We start from the raw sequence: 22,127 nt of genomic DNA, 5'->3' as shown, positions 1-22,127 counted from the left end.
ATATCTGAGAGAGTAGTACACCTGTCTACAAGGGAAAGCCAAACGAGGCCAAAGCTAGGGTCGCTCCTGCCATTTAGCAGGGAAGGTAAGGGAGAGAGAGACAGCCTGATTTCCAGTGCTTCTGATGCATACCGGAAACGGGGGTGGTGGTGTCAGAAGCCGACGTACCATTTTGGGTTTCCCTGTTAGAGATCCCATTGCTTCAGAGTCGGCTTTATAGCATCCTGCTACCTGCTACTTTCTTTCGTTCTGCACTTCTAAGAGGTTTGCCTATGTGCACATTTGTTTTCAGATGTCTAATTCTGACTCAGAAAATTGCTGGTTTCAACTCTTTTGCCAGATGGCTGAGGAAAGAGCAATTGACTGTTAGCGCTAAATGCCTGTGTCAGAGCCCAAAGCAGCCGATTTCAATTAACATAAGAAGCAGAACAGATCTCCTATCGTGCAAATGTAAAACGATGAGAGAATGAAACCTCATCCTAGCTGAAAAAGGCAAAACACACTGCGTTTTATCTCCTCCCAGATGCTGGCCATGCTGTTGGGTTACTGGGGTCTACATACAAATGGGAGAGGAATATAAATCAGTTCCTATATGACTCTAATTCCCAGAACACCACCTGTGCCCTTGCTTGCTTTGTGCTTAGCTGGCAGGGAGTGGTCCTCAAAATCGCATGGCAGAAATCTTTTGTTTATTTGTTTGGGTGCATGGAGGATACCATGGGGTTGTTTTCAACACAATTTCCTGTCTTCTCAAATGAGATGTGTTTTATAGAAGTTAAGCGCTCTCTTGCTATTTTTCCAGTTTCTTTCTTTTTTTTAATTTGTTTTGTTTTAGAGATGGGGCCTCATGATGTTGCCTGGGCTGGAGTGAAGTGGCTATTCACAGGTGCCATCATAGCACACTATGCTAATTTTTAAGTGGATGATATAGAAAAGGAGATTTTAATTTTTTACTTTTGCTTTTTAAAAAGTATATTTCTTTTTCTTTTTCTTTTCTTTTCTTTTCTGTTTTTTTTTTTTTTTTTTGAGACAGGCTCTCATTCTGTCACCCAGGCTGGAGTGCAGTGGCATGATCTCGGTTCACTGCAACCTCTACCTCTGGGTTCAAGTGATTCTCCTGCCTCAGCCTCCCTAGTAGCTGAGATTACAGGCATGTGCCACTATACCTGGCTAATTTTTTTTTATTTTTAGTAGAGCTGGAGTTTCACCATGCTGGCCAGGCTGGTCTCAAACTCCTGACCTCAAGTGATCCACCTGCCTCGGCCTCCCATAGTGCTGGGATTAGAGGCATGAGCCACCGCGCCTGGCCTAAAAATGTATTTTTTGTTACGTACTACACTTTACGAGGTGAAAATAAAAACAAAATTTAAAAATCTAGATTGAGATATGTTGCTCCCACCTTGCTCTTCATCTACCCGGTTTCTTTCTGCCCTTAATAAGTAATTTCAATTAGTCTCTTGCTATTTTTCCAGTGTTTTTTATTTTATTTTCGAGACAGGGTCTCATGATGTTGCCTGGGCTGGAGCGCAGTGGCTATTCACAGGTGCCTTCATAGTGCACTACAGCCTTGAGCTGCTGGGCTCAGTGATCCTCTGGCCTCAGCCTCCTGAGTAGCTGAGGACTACAGGTGCATACCATCATGTTCAGCTGCAGTGTTTCTTATTGCATGTACAAGCATACATACACATTCTTATTTCCTCCTCTCTTTTTTCAGAAAAGATAGCATATTACACTATTTTGCACCAAGCTTTTTCATTATGGAACAATATATTTTGGAGATCTTGCCATATTGATACATAGAGAGCTTCTTCATTTTTTTTTTATTTGTGTACCATATTCCATTATACAGATACGCCATAGTTCTTTTGACTGGCCCCCTATTTTTGGAGGTCGTTTCCAGTTTTTGCTATAAGAAACAGTTCTCTAGTTGATTATCTTTAAACATCTATGCTGTGATACATAGGTAACAGTAACTGGGATAGAGTCCCAGGAGTAGCATTGCGGTTCAAATGCATCTGTAATTTTGGTAGATATTGCCAGATACCCTTCCATGGGGGTTGGCCATTTTGCCTGCCTTCTAGTGCAGTCTGAGAGTGTCTATTTCTTTGCAGCTTTAGTAACTGAGCATTTTCAAACTTCTGTTTGGGCCTTTTTTGTTTGTTTGCTTTGTTTTGTTTCGGTTAGTCAAATAAATTAGCCGAAAGTAGTTCAATTTGTATTTCTCTTATTATTCTTTCTTGAGGTCATAGTATATTATTATTTTTGTTTGGTTTCATGATCTCCCAGAGAAGGATCACGACCTGATGATGGCAGGAAGGGGGATTGTTGGGGTGGAGAATCCTTCCTAGATTCACTCTTGGGCTCTAAGGACTTTATAAGATTCTAGATCCTCCATCATGTCCTTGTGTGTTAGTTTTATTACTCCATGTTTTCCTGTAGTGATTAGTAATTGTAATACTAACCAACATGTATTGAGTGCTTCTTACATTCTAGGTACTATTCTGAGCACTCTCTATATAATTCATTTACTCTTAAAAAAAACTTTATAAGGAAAGATGTTATAATCTATATTCAGATGAGGAAATGGAGGTACAGCAAGGTCAGTAACTTGCCTAAGGTCCCAAAGATAGAACCTAGGCAGTCTGACAGAGGGAACAACATCTCAGTTTTTTTTTTTTTTTTTTTCCTGAGACAATCCTGGTTTTTGCCTTTAAAGTTCCATGTCCCTGAAAACTCCTCTGCCTGGGCAAACTGGGACAGTTGGTCACCCTAGTTTGACCCTAGAGCCTTTGTATATCACTATTACATTTGTCTTAAGCCTATAAGAGGATGCATGAATGTAATCAGAGGAATGGAAGAGAGAGCGTTGCTATAGCAGCATGTGTGAGACTTTTAATTTGTAGATTCCTATTTTTATTCAATTAGCCTGACACCAAGGGAGCAGGAAAAAAGAGTGGGGCCATTCCCTCAGTCAAGTAGCTGCAGAAATGAGAAATAGCCAGAGAGAGAGAATAGCTAATCCAGCTGCTATTATCAGAAATCCGTGTGGAGGTCTAGTTAAAACAAAACAAAACAAAACAAAACAAAAACACATATATAGTCTTGTCACTATGGTAAGTGAACAATTTGCATGCACTATTTCAATTACTCCTCAGAGTAGCTCTGTGAGATTGGTACTAGTATTGCATCCATTTTCCAGATGAAGGGAGGTGAAGAAACTTGCCCAAAGTAAGGTGGATCGAAACTCAAGCTGTCTGCCTGCAAAATCCATGCATGTTTTACCTAAATTTAAGTGCATATTTGATTCCTACCTGGGCTCTTAATGACTAACAGTAGGAAAGACTCTTGAAATCCTGAATCTTTGGGCTTGCTGCAAGAGATGCTGATTTATGCTTGAACGGAGAAGCCTAGCAGCTAAACAATTAGAGATGCTTTTAAAAATTTCTAACAGCTTTGGGAACAAGCAGTTGTTTAAACATGTTGAGGCTGTGAAGAGCAACAAATAAGATTCTGCTCTATTTTTGCCACCAGGAGCCATGTGGTCTTGAGCAAGACTCATTTTAACTCTCTTGGTTTAGGTACTTAAGTATAAAATGAGGATAATTGTTTCTTACTTACTTCAAAGATTATCTTCTGAAGACCTTTCTTTTCTAAGATTCATCAACACAATCCATACGTCCCTGATTTCTCAAGCTACATTATATTTGTATTAATCTGTTCTTGTGTTGCTAATAAAAACATACAAGACATACCCAAGACTGGGTAATTTATAAAGGAAAGAGGTTTAGTTGATTCACAGTTCAGCATGGCTGGGGGGTGCCTCAGGAAACTTACAGTAATGGCAGAAGGGGAAGTAAACATGTCCTTCTTCACATGGCAGCAGGAGAGAGAATGAGTGCCCATTAAAGGGGGAAGTCCCTTAAAAAACCATCAGATCCCATGAGAACTAGCTCACTATCATGAGAACAAGGTGTGGGAAACAGCCTCCATGATTCAATTTTTTCCACCTAGTCCCTTCCATGACATGCGGGGATTATGGGAACTACAATTCAAGATGAAGATGAGATTTGGGTGGGGACACAGCCAAATCATATCAATACCTGAGAAGAAGCAAGGACCCAGTATAGAAAACTTTATACTAAGTACAGAGTATGTATAAATTTATATAATTCAAGAATGAATTTGGCTAGAGTCCTATAATAGGATTTCTAAAGTTAGAATTTCTACATTGGCCCCCCAAAGATGCTCTGCCTAATCCTCAGAACCTGTGAATATGATGAAATATCTTTGATTATGTTATATGACACAGTTGACCTTGAAATAAGGGGATTATTCTGGGCTATGCAGTGGGCCCATTATAATCACATGATCCTTTAAAAGCAGAGAGCTTTCTTTGGCTGGTGGCAAGTGGGGCTGAAGTAGGAATAATGGTAGTTGAAGAGATTTGAAGCAAGAGGGCCATTTGACACACCACTGTTGGCTTCGAAGGTGGAAGGAATATGGGTGGCCTTTATAATCTGAGAGCAGATCCCAGCTAACAGTGAGCAAGGGACCAGGAACCTCAGTCCTGCAAGTACAAGGAATGAATTCAGCCAATAGCCAGAATGAGTTTGAAAGTGGATGCTTCTCTAGAACCTCTAGATAATATCCCAGCCTAACCAACACTGATTTCAGTCTTGTGAGGTCCTAATCACAGAACTCAGTGAAGCCCACTTGGATTTCTGACATGCAGAGCTGTGAGATGATAACTGTACTGTGATGATAACTGTGAGGTGTAACTGTGAGATGATAAGTAACTTAACTTGGGGGTTTTTTGTTAGATACCACTAGATAATTAACATGTCTCCATCTAGGTTTCTTAGAATCCTGATTTTTTATCTCCTACTCTTGTGGCCTTTTGTGCTGCATCCTAGACTGAGGATATGGTCTCAGTATTTCCATATTCCCTCTTGATTTCAAGCAGTTCCACAAAACTAGGAGTCTCCAATCACATCCTCTCTAATCAAATTCCTGGCAGGATGCTGCTGCTTGACTTTGGTTGTCATCATCTCTGTCCCTTACCTTATCATTGGTACAGGCCACTGTTTCAATTATTGATCAAGGCCTTACTATATCACCTTTCTTAATTTCTATTAGAGCTATTAGAAGTAATAAATAAATTCATTAGAACTGATTAATTAATTCAATAAAGTTGCAGGGTACAAAATAAACATACAAAAATCAGTTGCATTTCTTTACACAAATAATGGTCTCTCTGAAAAAGGAATCAAGAACATAATCCCATTTACAATAGCATCCAAAAGAATAAAATAGTAATAAATTTAACCAAGGATGTGAAAGATCTTCACACTGAAAACTATAAAACATTGATGAAATAAATTAAAGAACACACAGTTAACTGGAAAGATATCCCATGTTTATGAATTGGAAGACTTAATATTGTTAAAATGTCTATACTATTTGAAGCAATATATGGATTCAATGTAATTCCCATCAAAATTCCAATGCATTTTTCACAGAAATATAAAACATTCTAAAATTTGTATGGAACCACAAAGATGTCAAGTAGCCAAAATAATTTTGAGAAAGAAAAACAAAGTTGGAGGCATCATACTTTCTGATTCCAAATTATAATACAAAGAAATAGTAATCAAAACAGTATGGTACTGACATAAAAACAGACTCCTACACCAATGAAACAGAATAGAGAGTCCAGAAATAAACCTATGCACAGATGGTCAACTAATTTTTGACAAGGCCACTAGGAAGGTACCATGGGGAAAAGGCTACTCCCTTCAATAAATTATGTTGGGAAAACTTGGTATCCACAGGCAAAAGAATGAAACTTGACTAATGCCATACAGAAAAATAAACTCAAAGTAGATTAAAGACTGAAACATAAGACCTAAAACTGTAAAACTCCCAGAAGAAAACATAGGGGAAAAGTTTATTGATTTGGCCTTGGCAAGGATTTTTTGGATATCTCACCAAAAGCACAGAGAACAAAAGCAAAAATAAATGAGTGAAATGACAGAAAACTAAAAAGCTTCTGCACAGCAAAGGAGCTAATCAACAAAATGAAAAGGCAGCCAACAGATTGGGAGAAAATATTAGGGAATTATGTGTCAGATAAAGGGTTAACATCAAAAAACAAGGAATTTGCACAGTGCAATGGTAAAATAAAATCAAATAATTCAATTAAAATTTGGGCAAAATACATGAATAGACATTTGTCCAAAGAAGAAATAAAATGGCCAACAATTATATGAAAATGTACTCAACATCGTTAGTTACCAGGGAAATGCAAATCAAAACCACATTGAGATATCATCTCACTCCTGTTAGAATAGCCATTATCAAAAAGACAAGAGATATAAAGTGTTGGTAAAGTTGTAAAGAAAAGAGAACCCTAATACAATGCTGGTAGGAACGTAGATTGGTGCAGCCATTGTGGAAAACATTATGGAGGTTTCTAAAGAAATTAAAAATAGATTTATCATAAGACACAGCAATTCCTCTAGTTTTTTTTTACTCTATTTTAAGTTTAAAAAAAGTTTTTAAAAGTGTCTATTAGATGAAAGGAGAATATAGGACTTATGAGAAATTGAGATGCTTTTTTGTTGGTCAAGTGTTACTATGGAGACGTTGTGGCAACAGAGTTGAAGCAATAGAGGTGAAATCCAAAGTGACATGAGACTAGGATTAGAACCAGAATAATTATGAGCAAACAAATTTACACCAGATGATAGAGCTCAAGAGTAAAATGGAAATGGAAAAGGAAAAGCAAGGTCAATAGCTAAGAATAGAGCAGGACTAAGGCTGTGAATGGCAAATTGGCACTTGGTGTGTATTACAAGGGATGTGTTCTTGGTCTGGACATAGAGTATATTAGCCCTGTCCTTAAGTTCAAGTCCTAAATATGTACTAGCTGTTACTAAAGTACTGTGGGTATATGTGTGCAGGAAGAGGGAAAGACAAGCAATTAATGGAAAGATGTTCACACAAGATGGAGCAGAGTGGGAAGCTGTTTTAAAAAAAAAAAACAAATTATATGTGGTTACAGGTTGATCCCCTCTTTTAATAGTGAATTTTACTGATTTTATCTGAACAATTTACTCTTTAAGGACTCTGAGGCTAGGAAAATAAACCTGTTTTATGTTAAATGCTATTTTAGCTACAAAAAAAGGACAAAAGGTCTTTGGCGAAACTAGCAATGTAACCCTTGGGCCCAAGTCATGAAAATGTGTATATTCACAGCATAACTCTCTCTAGCTGTTAAGCTGTCCCAGTGCCTGCTCAGTCAATGTTTTAGAGTATTCTATCACCCCAGTGGCATTCTACAAAGCTTTCAGAGCTGATGCTGGAATTTTCTGAGGCTAGCTCTATAAATAATTGAGTTTCCATCTCATAGATTTTACTTCCGTTTTTGTTATGTCTAGCTGGAAAATTTACTGACACCATTCAACTTTCTTCTCTCCCTCTAGGTTTCTTCCAACACTAACTCTGGCCCATTTCTCCCTTAAAAAATAAATGTGGAAAGAGCTGAGATTAGTTTCCCCTGCTAAAAATGGTGGCTTCATGGGTAAGCTTCACCAGTATTATTGATAAGATTAAATTGTTTTGTAGACCTCAAAAGAATTTTAGTTCTGTTAGGAGCCTCTAGCTTGAGAGTTTTAGCTGGACCTTTCAAATTTTGTAGGCCTTAGGAATAGGCCTAGACAGGAAGATATTGGATTTTGCTCTGTCAATGCAGGATTCCTTTTTTAAAGATTGGGCAGAAAGCTGTTTTTTGGTCTTATTAATTCTTGCTCTTGTGCTTTGATTATGTGACAGCTTCATTGCTTTTAATTATTGATGGAGGTGATGATGGTGATGTACTTTCTTGAGACCAGGTGGCGTTAACAGGTTTTAACATTGGTTCCTCATTCCTACTCAACCAGCATGACTTTCTCTTGATATTTTTCATGTTGTCAAGGTCTTGGATTATTGGAAATGAAAGACAAATAAAAAAGAAAATCTCACCCACAATTTTAAGATATCTTAATTCATAAAGTAACTGTTTTTGTGATCCTGGGGCACCATACTTCATCTGATCAAACAGTTTCACTGGAAGCAAATCTTTTGGATGTAGTTAGTATTTATATGGTAGATGACCAAAAGAGTTGGTAGGCAATCCTACTTTTGGGTTATTATCTACTGCAACCTTGTTTTGGGTTGTTATCTATTGAATATCATCTATTGAGTTTAATAGAAGTCAACTACTTCAATGTCAGATCTTCTAAAAGACTGAAGATACAGAGAATATCATTTATTTACTCTTCATTTATTTATTTAGTCAAAAATATTTATTGCATATCCACCATGTGCCAGATACTGTGTTAGGTGCTGGGAATCCATCAGTAAAGAAAATGGACAGGCTCTCAGGGCCCTTACATTTTAACTGGGAACACAGAAGACAGTAATGAAATAAAGTAAGAGATAAGCACTAATAAGATAAAGAAGACAATACTGTGGATAACAGTGATTAGTCACTAAAAATAATAAGAATTTCTAAAAAGGTAGATAGATAATGTATCTTATAAAAACCATAATATCATAAGGAGCAGCAGTATATTATATAGCTATTGACCATCAGGATACATGATATTTGCTACAATGACCTTTTTCTTTTAACTTTGCATTTTCTTTTATATTTCTTCAGGTTTCCTATTATATAGGACATCAGGGGCGGGGGTAGACAGGATTGCAAAACTATTGATCTAATAGATATTTTAGAATGATCTAATTTCCTTCACTTTGTAGATGATGAAAATGAGGTTCAGAGAAGTTATCAGACTTGTTCAGGGTTTACAGCTAGGTACAGCTAATTACAAGTACCCAGTGCTCATCCCTGTAGACTTCCAGTGAGTGGTGCTTGTCTAGGTTTTTAATTTATAAAGCCTGAAATCTAAGCTTTCATGGTCTCATATGTGATCAACACTGAGATGACCCAAGTTCTCCAGGGGTTACTTTTTATTTAATACCTATTAATAGCACACAAGCTCTCTTCTTACCCCCAAATCAGGAAGAAGCCTAGCCTTTAATGAGCTCTTACTTGCCTTCTCCCTGTCTGGCTTAATGCTCTCTAGGCTTCAATATGGGTGGATTCCAGCAATTTCAAACTGTTTCCCCAGGCTGCTACGGATATGCTTACATTGCTTAAGTCTCAATGTGGACACAGTTAATTTTGCAAGCACTTCTAAGACTAGACTATGTAGTTAGCAAAACATTACCAAAGGTTTGGGATAAAAGAAGAGAATTAGTTTGCAGAACAGAAAAAGGAACCTGGATATTAGCTGTCACTAGAGTTCATTGGCAAAGTCCTCAAGAAGAGTTCCGTCGTAGTCATCTGTTTCAACCTTCCTCTAAACCTAGTCCTACACCATAGTGCAGGAATCAGCTTAACACACCATGGCCTTTGACCATGTCCCTATTACCTGTAGCCCTAGCTGTTGGGTCTTCACTGGCCCTAGAGAGTTGAGAAAATCCTTTCTTCCTCAAGACAGACACTTCAGTCCACAATGATGATAACCTTGTATTAAATCATACAGAGCAGTTTATTCTTCATAGTCTCACATTTTCTATCCCAGATTTGAATGTGGGCTTTCTTTTTACCTAATCAAGAAGCTGCTCCCCCTGCTACCATTTATGATGCCTTCACTTCCAGCTAAATTAAAAACAAATACACAGAAAACTGTTGGCAGCTTTGAAATAATAATTTCCCTTGCCTAATAGCCAACTATCAAAATTTTAGTTCTGATTGTGTCGAATTTCTGAACATCTCCTTACATGATAATCTAAAGAATTTCCACCACTACTCCCACTACTTCGTTGGTAGTTAGCTTTCCTTACCAACTTCACAGTGTGTTTCAAAACCCAGCATTCTCTGGGAGGCTGCTTATCCTCATGTCCTTCTTTTTTTTTCTTCTTCCCTTTTTTTTTTTTTTGAGACAGTCTTGCTCTGTCGCCCAGGCTGGAATGCAGTGGTACAGTCTCAGCTCACTGCAGCCTCCACCCCTTGGGTTCAAGTGATTCTCCTGTCTCGGCCTCCTGAGTAGCTGCTATTACAGGTGCCTGCCACCATACCCGGTGAATTTTTTGTGTGTTTTTAGTAGAGATAGGGTTTCACCATGTTAGCCAGGCTGGTCTTGAACTCCTGACCTCAACTGATCTGCCTACCTTGCCCTCCTAAAGTGCTGGGATTACAGACTTGAGCCACCACACCCAGCTGTTATCCTCATGTCCTTCTTTTTTTTTTTGAGACGGGGTCTCACTCTGTCGCCCAGGCTGGAGTGCAGTGGCACAATCTCGGCTCAGTGCCAGCTCCGCCTCCCGGGTTCACGCCATTCTCCTGCCTCAGCCTCCCAAGTAGCTGGGACTACAAGCGCCCGCCACCACACCCGGGTAATTTTTTGTATTTTTAGTAGAGACGGGGTTTCACCGTGTTAGCCAGGATGATCTCGATCTCCTGACCTCGTGATCCACCTGCATCAGCCTCCCAAAGTGCTGGGATTACAGGCGTGAGCCACAGCACCTGGCCCTCATGTCCTTCTAATCAGCACGTTGTTCTTAGCGCTTAGGTGTTCAGTTTGGATGTCATTTTCACCTGTCATTTATATATATGTGTTCTCCTCACAATTAGAGCACAAACACTTTAGAGACAGTTACTTTGTGTCATGATTCCCTCACCTTCTGTTCTCCACATCTCACAACAATGCCTATTTAGTACTCAACAAATATAACCTATTTCTTGGCAGACTAAAATCTATTGTTTATCCTCCAAACATTGCCAAAAGCCTTACACTTACTGCATTGTCATTTCTACTTTGATATTGTCCTTCCTTTCACCTTCCTATTGAATTTTTCCCAAGGTCAGTGCTCATTGCTTGTCATATGGATTTGGCATGAAATTCAGATGAAATTCCCATTAAAAGGCATAATTTAGATCTCATTTGACATGAGAAAGTTTAATCTTTACATTTTATGCTATAATTTTCTATTGTATAACCCAATAGATAATAGTATGTTGAGAGGCTGGAGATTGAACTAAAGACAGAGTGTCACATTGTTGCTGCTTGAGCCAAGAAAACTACATGGCCTTGTGTGTAATGGTGGGGATGCTGATGATCTTAGGAGGCTAGTCAGAGCTGTAGTCAGGGCCTGAAAGCCAGTGCGGGGGAGTGTACAGGCAAAGGGGTCACACCTAATGAATGGGTCTTATTGAGAACAGGGAGATGGGCTAAGAAAGAGACATGGGCCGGGTGCAGTGGCTCACACCTGTAATCCCAGCACTTTGGAAGGCCGAGGGGGATGGATCATTTGAGGCCAGGAGTTTGAGATCAGCCTAACCAACGTGGTGAAACCCCACCTCTACTAAAAATACAAAAAACTTAGCCAGGCATGGCGGTGCATGCCTGTGGTCCCAGCTACTTGGGAAGCTGAGGCAGAAGAATCGCTTGAACCCAGGAGGTGGAGGTTGCCGAGAGCCGAGATTGCACCGTTGCACCCCAGCCTGGGTGACTGAGCAAGACTCCATCTCAAAAAAAATAAAAGAAAGAGACATGGAAAAGGTGTGGGTCACTACACTCTCAGGCCCAACTGTGACCTGAAAACACCATAGGAGGAGACGTGGAGGGATGGATCAAGAAGTGAGGAGTACATTTTGCAGGTGTTAGCAGAACTTGGTGTGTTGTTTACAACTTTTTAGGTCAGTAAAATTAAATGGTAACTCACCCAATATATCTTCATTACTCATCCTTGTGCCCAGTCTTACCCCATCCTCCTTTTACTATATATATAATAAATATATAATAAATTTATTTATTTATTTATTTATATATATTTGAAATGGAGTCTTGCTCTGTTGCCCACAATGGAGTGCCGTGGCCCTATCTTGGCTCACTGCAACCTCCGCCTCCTGGGTTCAAGTGATTCTCCCTGCTCAGCCTCCCGAGTACCTAGGATTACAAGCGTGCACCACCAAGCCTGGCTAATTTTTGTATTTTTAGTAAAGATGGGGTTTCACCATGTTGGCCAGTCTGGTCTCAAACTCCTGACCTCAAGTGATCCACCTGCCTTGGCCTCCCAATGTGCTGGGATTACAGGTGTGAGCCACTGTGCCTGGTCTCTTTTAATATTTAATACTGTGTGAAAATCCAAGAAGCTTTGCCTTTCCAGAGTTTGAATTCATCAATATGCTCAAAATAACAACTTGATATCTTTGAAGGTTTTGGTTATTTACCTAATCTAGTTGTATTTTTCTTAAACAGAGGAAAATTATCTTTGATTAGAAATAAGCAAAACTAATCTATGGTGGAAATTTAGAATGTACACACCTATAATAATTTCAATATTAAGTAAAACTACTTCTCTGGGTGTCAAAACATATACATATCTATACATAATGGATGAAACTGACATCAGCCAACAGAATGCAGAATGGATGCATTTGGGGCCAAACAGCTTGAGTTTCAACCCCATCTCTACTCATTTAACTGTGTGATCTGGGCAAGTTACTTTGCTTATTTGAGCCTCAGTTTCTCCATCTGTTAAATGAAGGTAGTTCAGTGGACCCTTGAACAACATGGATTTGAACTGCATGAGTCCACATAAACATGGATTTTTTTCAATAAATATATTGGCAAATTTTTTGGAGATTTGAGACAATTTGAAAAAACTTGCAGATGAACTACATACCCTAGAAATATCCCCCAAATTAAGAAAAGTTAAGTATGTCATGAATGCATAAAATATATGTAGATATTAGTCTATCTTATCCTTTACTACCATAAAATATACACAAAGCTATTACAAAAAGTGAAAATTTATGAAAACTTATGCACACAAACATAGACCATTCATGGCACCATTCACAATCAAGAGAAATGTAAACAAATATAAAGATGCAATATTAAATTATAACTGCATAAATTCAACTGTGGTACATACTGTAATAATTTCATAGCCACCTCCTATTGCTACTACACTGAGCTCAAGTATTGCAAATATCTGCTTAAAATGCTGTCGGATGCTAATCATCTCCACATGAGCAGTTTTTCTCTCCAGTAAATTAGATAGTACAATAAAAAGTGATCACTCACAGTTTTCATGTATTTTCCATCATGTTTAGTGCAATATTGTAAACCTTGAATAATACCATGGGTTCCATATGAAGTGCCACTGGTGATGCTGCTGGAAGTGCTCCCAAGAAGCAGAGAATCTTCATGACATTACAATAAAAAGTTGAACTGCTTGATGTATACCATAGAGAGAGGGTTGCAGGGCGGTTACTGCCATTTCAGACAGATAATTCATCTTATAAACAGATAGCATAGGTTGGGCATGATGGCTCACGCCTGTAATCCCGGCACTTTGGGAGGCCGAGGTGGGCGGATCACCAGGTCAGGAGATCGAGACCATCCTGGCTAACACGGTGAAACCCCGTCTCTACTAAAAATACAAAAAATTAGCCGGGTGTGGCGGCGTGGGCCTGTAGCCCCAGCTACTTGGGAGGCTGAGGCAGGAGAATGGCGTGAACCTGGGAGGTGGAGCTTGCAGTGAGCCGAGATGGCGCCACTGCACTCCAGCCTGGGCAACAGAGTGAGACTCCATCTTAAAAACAAAACAAAACAAAACAAAACAAAACAAACAAACAAACAGATGGCATAAACTTATGGTATCAATAAATATAACATCTTACTGTAAATATATTTTTTCTTATGTTTTTTAAATAACTTTTTTTCTCTAGGTTGCTTTATTTTAAGAATACAGTACCTAATACATATACCATGCAAAATATGTGTTAATCAACTCTTCATGTTACCAGTAAGGTTTCCAGTCACCAATAGGCTATTAGTAGTGAAGCTTTGGAGAGTTCCATTATGCTTGGATTTTTTTGACCGTGTGAGGATTGACACCCATAACTTCTGCATTGTTCAAGGGTCACACGTATTTACCTTATAGGGGTAATGAGAGTTTAAATGAATGAATATGTGTAAACCTTGCAGAAGAATGTCTGGCACACAGTACCAAATAAGTATTAGCTATTATTATAATTATACTCCTGTGGTTTACTTTTGTAGTGAGTTTGTGTTTAAAGTGCTTGGGGGTGAAGAAGATTTTACTGTTAATCACTTTTACAAATATTGAAAGTTGGATTTTCTCTCCTCCTGAAGAATGTGTGTGTGTGCATACATATATACTATGTGTTTGTGTACATAGTGAGTTTTGAAAACTGGGTGCTTGTTAATTTCTGTATTACCCAATCATGGATTGAATTTTCTTTTTTGGTAATGCTGAAAGTATTTTACTAATAGGGCAGGTTCTTTCTCATCTTAATCACCAGAGAGAGAATGTAATTCAAATGTGAAAACAGTTTCAGTGAAGGTGTGAGCCCACAGAGTTTTCTTTATATTAGGGCCAAAGGAACAGTTTAATTTTCTCTGTTATGTTCCAAATACATCTCAAGCTGTACTGGGAATATCACTATAAAATAAAGGAGCTCTTGCAATTCAGCACCTCCTACGCACAGCTAATTAGATAGAATAAGAGGCAAGGAGCAGACAAGCATCAAGCTCATACATATTACACATTTTTATTAATAACATACAAATGATCTTAATGAAACCTGCATTTTCCATGAGTAACAATCTCACACAGTTTTGTTCCCTTGTTCAGGAGCTCCAGAGGGAATGGAAATGCCCTGGAATTTTAATGGTTTAACAGACTCTCATTATTTTGCAGCCTCTCACTCTAGCTTCTCCCAGTTTCTAGGACCCAAGTGACTAAATGAAAGACCCATGTTTCCTCTGGGCTCTACATGAGCTTGTGATCCTAGAAACTCCCAGAGACAAGTCTTGGCATTAAAAAAAAAATCGCAAATCAAAGCCCTAATAATTCACAAGGTCTAAACTAGCTCTGTTTTCTGTTCCCCTCACTCCCTTCATTGTGTTTACCCAAATTTGTGAGTATATATTTTTCCTGTGATAATTTTTTAAAAAGTCTGTCTCAGCTGGGTGCGGTGGCTCACGCCTGTAATCCCAGCACTTTGGGAGGCTGAGGCAGGCGGATCACCTCAGGCCAGGAGTTTGAGACCAACATGGTGAAAGTCCTTCTCTACTAAAAATACAAAAAAATTAGCCTGGCGTGTGGGCAGGCACCTGTAATCCCAGCTATTCAGGAGGCTGAGGCAGGAGAATTGCTTGAATCTGGGAGGCAGAGGCTGCAGTGAGCTGAGATTGCACCACTGCACTCCAGCCTGGGCAACAAAAGCAAAACTTCATCTCAAAAAAAAAAAAAAAAAAAAGCCTGTCTCCCACTGTAGATGCAAGCTCCTGAAATCAGGTGTCATGTCTATCTCTGGCTATTGCCAGAGCTATGCACACCTCTGACATACTGTAGGTTCTATATGATTTGATGTGTGTGCCACGTGGATGCTGCAGCTGGAGCTTTTATGACTTCTTTATTAAATTGAAAAATTATTTGTACATAATACACTTTACACTTTGAAGCATATGCTTTCATGTGTTTGACAAATGTATGGAGTCACATAATCTTTACTATAATTGAGATAAAGAAGGTTTACATCACTCCCCAAATTCCCTCATGCCTGTCTTCACTCAGTCTTCTACTTCTTTCACCCCTACCCCCTGGAAATACCAATCTGTATTACCTTCCTATAATATTGCTTTTTCTAGACTGTCATATAAATGAAATGATATACTGGGTAGTCTTTTGTGTCTGGCTTCTTTCACGTAGCCTAATGTTTTTGAAATTCATCCATGTTGTTTTGTGTATTAATAGTTTGTTACTTTTTATTAATGAAAAGTAGTATAGTAGATTCTTAATAATTATTTGTGGGAAATATAAAAAGGAAACAGATTTGGAAATATACCTACAAATGGATTAAATGAGAAAAATATAAACATCTGTATCTGCAAATCCTAGCTGTGTGTCAGGATAATAGGTTAATAATATTTTAATGGTAATCATTGTAAATCTTAACGCTAGGTTTTTTTTTTTTTTGAGACGGAGTTTCACTCTGTCGCCCAGGCTGGAGTATAGTGGCGCGATCTCGGCTCACTGCAACCTCTGCCTGCTGGGTTCAAGCAATTCTCCTGCCTCAGCCTCCCGAGTAGCTGGGACTACAGGTGCGTGCCACCATGCCCGGCTAATATTTTGTATTTTTATTAGAGACAGGGTTTCACCATGCTGGCTAGGCTGGTCTCGAACTCCCTACCTCATGATCTGCCCACCTTGGCTTCCCAAAGTGCTGGGATTACAGACATGAGCCACTGCACCTGGCGCTAGGTCTTGCTTTTAATCTTCAGATTTTTGATGGAGTAGTTGTCCAAATAATTGGACAATTTAATTAAATTGAATAATTTAAGCATCATTTCTAGTGGAAATGAAATAATGTTCTGTTTCTTTGCCACCTAGACATTAACATCTAGATATTGTCTCACGAGATCTATAGTGGAGACCCTGATACATGAGGGAGGCTGATCTTTTCGTCATAGATTATCCCCATTGGTACAGTGGGCACTGCACTTTTCAAGTAAAAATTTCACATTTCAGCTAAAATGATATGAGAATTATTTTAGATGATGAAAAAAATAACTTAAAATGCATTGTTTGCCCAATCTTGCCCTTAGAAAAATAAAAACCAATATTGAATGCTTTTGGAAGAATCCAGGTTTCATCTTGGATTCTTTTTTAAAATTATTATTTATTTATCTATATTCTTATTTTTTAGAGATGGGGTCTCGCTCCGTTGCTCAGACTGGGGTGCAATGGCGCAGTCATATGTAACTGCAGCCTCAAACTTCTGGGCTCAAGAGATCCTCCTGCTTCTCCTCTTGGATTCTTGAAGAGTATTTTCCTCAGTGGTTACTTGGACTATGACAAAGAAAATGTTGCTATTTCAAAGAGTGCCCTAATGTTAAGTCATTGAGATAAAAGGAAAATCAGGTCTGTCCTTTCTGTCACGACATAAATGATTAAGGAGAGGCAAAATGTGTGAGAAAAGAGTTACTGGATTAAGAATGAGATGTGGATTCTACTTAGCCAAAGTGATTTAACCTCTTGTGACAGTAGTGTTCCCTGGTAAAATTTGGATAAATAATTATTAAGTCCTGCTTATCTCTTGGGGTTGCTGCTCCCTATTTTAAAATGCTACTAGCAATAATATTCTCTTTGGTTTGCCTGTTCTTTTACTAGAAACACTCCTGTATAATAGTTGAACATGTTGACCTCTCCCCTAACACAGCGGTAGAGATTACTGTGGGGAAAATTATTTCTTCCTTCACTCCTTTGCAATAAAGGTCTTCATGAGCATAGAAGAATCATATAAAAAATATCTTGTGTTTTAACTCAAAAATGACATATGACAATATACAAGCTTATTTGTAAAGTTCTCCACATTAGCTTTGGAAAACTACTAAATAGACAGTAAATGCCCAAGATCTTGCTTATTTACTTACTATGTGCCTGGCACTATGCTAGGAATATGACATATATTATCTCATTTAACCGCCACAACGATCCTCTAGGGTAGGTAATGTTATGGGTCATATTTTAGAGATGAGGAAACAGGCTTAAAGATGTTAAATAACTTGCTCAAGGTCATCAAAAATAGAAATTGGATTGAAACTCAGCTCTTTCTCTCTCTCTCTCTTTTTCTTTTTTTTTTTTTTGAGGTGACTCTCTCTCTGTTGCCAAGGCTGAAGTGCAGTGGCACAATCTCGGCTCACTGCAGCCTCTGCCTCCCGGGTTCAAGCGATTCTCCTGCCTTAGCCTCCTGAGTAGCTGGGATTATAGGTGTGCACCCCCACGCCCAGCTAATTTTCATATTTTTAGTAGAGACGGGGTTTCACCATGTTGGCCAGGCTGTTCTAGAACTCCTGACCTCAGGTGATCCACCTGCCTCGGCCTCCCAAGGCTAGCTTTCTTTAATTCCAAAGGCAGCCCAGACTCTTAAGCAGTGGTATGCTGGTAAACTGGATTTCTAGTTTCTACTTTTTGGTTACTATGAGTAATGCTACTATGAACATATTTTTAAATCTCTTGGATATAGACCTAGGAATGGAATTGCTATACACATGGTAACTCTGGTAAACTTTTTGAGGAATTGTCAAACCATTTCCTAAAGCAGCTGAAATATTTTACATTCCCACCAGTAATGTATGAGAGTTCAAATTTCTCCATATCCTTGAAAACAATTCTTATTGTCTGGCTTTTTTACTTTAACCATTCTAGTGGGTGTGAAGTAGTATCTCATGGTTTTGATTTTTATTTCTCTAATGATAAATGTTGAGCATCTTTTCATGTGCCTATTGGACACTTGTATATCCTCTTTGGAGAAATGTCCTTTTATATCCTTTGCTTGTTTAAACATTATATCCTTTTCACCTATGTCTATCTTTATGACAGTAACAAAATTTTGATGATTATAGCTACATAGAAACTTTTAAGATTCAGCAGGATGAGTCTTCCAATTTCACTCTTCTTTTTCAAAATTTTTAGGTATTTTATTCATTTAGATGCTATTATAAATTGATTAATTTCCTTTAGTTTTATTTTTAGGTTGTTCATTATTTGTCTTTTTATGCTTGAGTTGTAAGAGTTCTTCACATATTTTGAATATGGGTCCTTATCAGAGACATGATTTGTAAGTATTTTCTCCCATTCTGTGGGTTTTCATTTTCTTGACGGTGTCCTTTGAAGTATGAAAGTTTTAAATTTTCATGTAGTCTCATTTATCTATTTTTTAACTTGTTGCTCATGTTTTTGGTATTACATCTAATAAACCATTGCCGAACTCAAAAGGCCATGAAGATTTACACCTATGTTTTCTTCCAAGAATTTTGTAGTTTTAGCTTCTATATTTAGGTCTTTGATCCATTTTGGGTTAATTTTGGATATGATTTGAGGTTAGGGGTCCAAATTCATTTTTTTTTTTTTTTTTTTTTTATTATACTTTAGGGTTTTAGGGTACATGTGCACAATGTGCAGGTTTGTTACATACGTATCCATGTGCCATGTTGATTTCCTGCACCCGTTAATTCGTCATTTAGCATTAGGTGTATCTCCTAATGCTGTCCCTCCCCCCTCCCCCCACCCCACAACAGTCCCCGGAGCGTGATGTTCCCCTTCCTGTGTCCATGAGTTCTCATTGTTCAATTCCCACCTATGAGTGAGAACATGCGGTGTTTGGTTTTTTGTCCTTGCGATAGTTTACTGAGAATGATTTTTTCCAGTTTCATCCATGTCCCTACAAAGGACACGAACTCATCATTTTTTATGGCTGCATAGTATTCCATGGTGTATATGTGCCACATTTTCTTAATCCAGTCTATCGTTGTTGGACATTTGGGTTGGTTCCAACTCTTTGCTATTGTGAATAGTGCCGCAATAAACATACGTGTGCATGTGTCTTTATAGCAGCATGATTTATAGTCCTTTGGGTATATACCCAGTAATGGGATGGCTGGGTCAAATGGTATTTCTAGTTCGAGATCCCTGAGGAATTGCCACACTGACTTCCACAATGGTTGAACTAGTTTACAGTCCCACCAACAGTGTAAAAGTGTTCCTATTTCTCCACATCCTCTCCAGCACCTGTTGTTTCCTGATTTTTTAATGATGGCCATTCTAACTGGTGTGAGATGGTATCTCACTGTGGTTTTGATTTGCATTTCTCTGATGGCCAGTGATGAGGAGCATTTCTTCATGTGTTTTTTGGCTGCATAAATGTCTTCTTTTGAGAAGTGTCTATTCATGTCCTCTGCCCACTTTTTGGTGGGGTTGTTTGTTTTTTTCTTGTAAATTTGTTTGAGTTCATTGTAGATTCTGGATATTAGCCCTTTGTCAGATGAGTAGGTTGCAAAAATTTTCTCCCATTGTGTAGGTTGCCTGTTCACTCTGATCATAGTTTCTTTTGCTGTGCAGAAGCTCTTTAGTTTAATGAGATCCCATTTGTCGATTTTGGCTTTTGTTGCCATTGCTTTTGGTGTTTTAGACATGAAGTCCTTGCCCACGCCTATGTTCTGAATGGTATTGCCTAGGTTTTCTTGTAGGATTTTAATGGTTTTAGGTCTAACATTTAAGTCTTTAATCCATCTTGAATTAATTTTTGTATAAGGTGTAAGGAAGGGATCCAGTTTCAGCTTTCTACATATGGCTAGCCAGTTTTCCCAGCACCATTTATTAAATAGGGAATCCTTTCCCCATTTCTTGTTTTTGTCAGGTTTGTCAAAGATCAGATAGTTGTAGCTATGCAGCATCATTTCTGAGGGCTCTGTTCTGTTCCATTGATCTATGTCTCTGTTGTGGTACCAGTACCATGCTGTTTTGGTTACTGTAGCCTTGTAGTATAGTTTAAAGTCAGGTAGCGTGATGCCTCCAGCTTTGTTCTTTTGGCTTAGGATTGACTTGGCGATGCGGGCTCTTTTTTGGTTCCATATGAACTTGAAAGTAGTTTTTTCCAATTCTGTGAAGAAAGTCATTGGTAGCTTGATGGGGATGGCATTGAATCTATAAATTACCTTGGGCAGTATGGCCATTTTCACGATATTGATTCTTCCAACCCATGAGCATGGAATGTTCTTCCATTTGTTTGTATCCTCTTTTATTTCATTGAGCAGTGGTTTGTAGTTCTCCTTGAAGAGGTCCTTCACATCCCTGGTAAGTTGGATTCCTAGGTATTTTATTCTCTTTGAAGCAATTGTGAATGGGAGTTCACTCATGATTTGGCTCTCTGTTTGTCTGTTATTGGTGTACAAGAATGCTTGTGATTTTTGTACATTAATTTTGTATCCTGAGACTTTGCTGAAGTTGCTAATCAGCTTAAGGAGATTTTGGGCTGAGACAATGGGGTTTTCTAGATATACAATCATGTCATCTGCAAACAGGGACAATTTGACTTCCTCTTTTCCTAATTGAATACCCTTTATTTCCTTCTCCTGCCTGATTGCTCTGGCCAGAACTTCCAGCACTATGTTGAATAGTAGCGGTGAGAGAGGGCATCCCTGTCTTGTGCCAGTTTTCAGAGGGAATGCTTCCAGTTTTTGCCCATTCAGTATGATATTGGCTGTGGGTTTGTTGTAGATAGCTCTTATTATTTTGAGATACGTCCCATCAATACCTAATTTATTGAGAGTTTTTAGCATGAAGGGTTGTTGAATTTTGTCAAAGGCCTTTTCTGCATCTATTGAGATAATCATGTGGTTTTTGTCTTTGGTTCTGTTTATATGCTGGATTACATTTATTGATTTGCGTATGTTGAACCAGCCTTGCATCCCAGGGATGAAGCCCACTTGATCATGGTGGATAAGCTTGTTGATGTGCTGCTGGATTCGGTTTGCCAGTATTTTATTGAGGATTTTTGCATCAATGTTCATCAAGGATATTGGTCTGAAATTCTCTTTTTTGGTTATGTCTCTGCCAGGTTTTGGTATCAGGACGATGCTGGCTTCGTAAAATGTGTTAGGGAGGATTCCCTCTTTTTCTATCGATTGGAATAGTTTCAGAAGGAATGGTACCAGTTCCTCCTTGTACCTCTGGTAGAATTCAGCTGTGAATCCATCAGGTCCTGGACTCTTTTTGGTTGGTAAGCTATTGATTATTGCCACAATTTCAGAACCTGTTATTGGTCTATTCAGAGATTCAACTTCTTCCTGGTTTAGTCTTGGGAGGGTGTATTTGTTGAGGAATTTATCCATTTCTTCTAGATTTTCTAGTTTATTTGCATAGAGGTGTTTGTAGTATTCTCTGATGGTAGATTGTATTTCTGTGGGATCGGTGGTGATATCCCCTTTTTCGTTTTTTATTGCATCTATTTGATTCTTCTCTCTTTTCTTCTTTATTAGTCTTGCTACTGGTCCATCAATTTTGTTGATCTTTTCAAAAAACCAGCTCCTGGATTCATTAATTTTTTGAAGGGTTTTTTGTGTCTCTATTTCCTTCAGTTCTGCTCTGATTTTAGTTATTTCTAGCCTTCTGCTAGCTTTTGAATGTGTTTGCTCTTGCTTTTCTAGTTCTTTTAATTGTGATGTTAGGGTGTCAATTTTGGATCTTTCCTGCTTTCTCTT

Source organism: Symphalangus syndactylus, chromosome 13, assembly GCF_028878055.3.
Source record: "Symphalangus syndactylus isolate Jambi chromosome 13, NHGRI_mSymSyn1-v2.1_pri, whole genome shotgun sequence".
In the NCBI taxonomy this organism is placed as follows: Eukaryota; Metazoa; Chordata; class Mammalia; order Primates; family Hylobatidae; genus Symphalangus; species Symphalangus syndactylus.
The sequence above is the reverse complement of the archived record's forward strand: the minus strand, read 5'-3'. Positions refer to the sequence as shown.